The sequence below is a fragment of the Monopterus albus genome, unplaced genomic scaffold (genome assembly GCF_001952655.1).
Source record: "Monopterus albus unplaced genomic scaffold, M_albus_1.0 scaffold1.1, whole genome shotgun sequence".
NCBI lineage: Eukaryota > Metazoa > Chordata > Actinopteri > Synbranchiformes > Synbranchidae > Monopterus > Monopterus albus.
The window spans coordinates 2616615-2617510 of record NW_018127881.1 but is presented as its reverse complement, the minus strand read 5'-3'; the positions used below and the strand labels follow the sequence as shown (position 1 = coordinate 2617510).

The window sequence follows — 896 nt, the reverse complement described above, 5'->3', positions numbered from 1 at the left end:
TTTAACACATTTGTGTTGTTATGGATCTTATTTTTCACAAGGGACCCATTTGTGTGAGTGAATGTTGTTCCTTGGCAGAGGTACATGTGCTCTCTGAGTGATCTTGTTTTAGATGAAGTTTACTATTTTGAATACTACCTCAGAGCAAAATAACTAAGTTCAACATTTTAAGAATTATCCTGAAATTAACTTCAAAACACTGAGTATTTTAGTAAACATTTCAGTACCTTTGAATAAATAAGTCAATGCAAAATGTGTGTGCATTTTTATTTATTTTTTTACATACTCCTCACACATCACTCAAAAGACAAGGCAGTAATCTATTTGTGTTCACAGCTTGTTATAAAGATGTGAAAATATACTGTACATATCGTGTGTGACATGTCTAACATAAGTACAATATTATTGCAATTGTATAAATCAAAGGTTACAATATGCCTTACTATTTTGACAGTCATTACATTAGTTTATACTTTGTAAACAAAGTGTTTTTCTTAAATATATAATGTAAGAAGGACCCACATCTTTTAATGGCCAAGATCTAGTTCACTGTTTATCATCTGAGTTTGATATACAAGTCAGCTGTTTCAAACACATCATTTGATAGTTTCATATTATATTCTGACATTAAGTCCATGCAGACATGGAACACGTCTTCATCACATGGGAAGTCCTTAAACATGCACTCATCCAGGCAGACTCGAACCTTCTCAAGGTCCACATGATGCAAACACTCTGCCTCCGTACAGTTGAGGGACAGCATGCAAGATGGATGGGCGTCCATGAGGTGAGCGTGAATTGTGTACTTGACGAACTCTGTGGTTGTTCCAAGTTGATACAACCTCATTAAGTTCTTCCTAGGGTGGCAGATCATATTTAGGCAAATTCAGTACACA

General features: G+C 34.9%; 1 protein-coding gene across 1 annotated transcript in view; it reads right to left on the bottom strand.

Annotated features, from left to right (window-relative positions):
- Nucleotides 1-265: 265 nt before the first annotated feature.
- znfx1 (zinc finger, NFX1-type containing 1) overlaps nucleotides 266-896 on the bottom strand; it is a 19656-nt gene continuing 19025 nt past the window's right edge. Inside the window, exon 20 of the mRNA XM_020622219.1 lies at nucleotides 266-857. The gene's annotated coding sequence lies outside the window, so the exon portion shown is untranslated. The remainder of the gene's footprint in view (nucleotides 858-896) is intronic.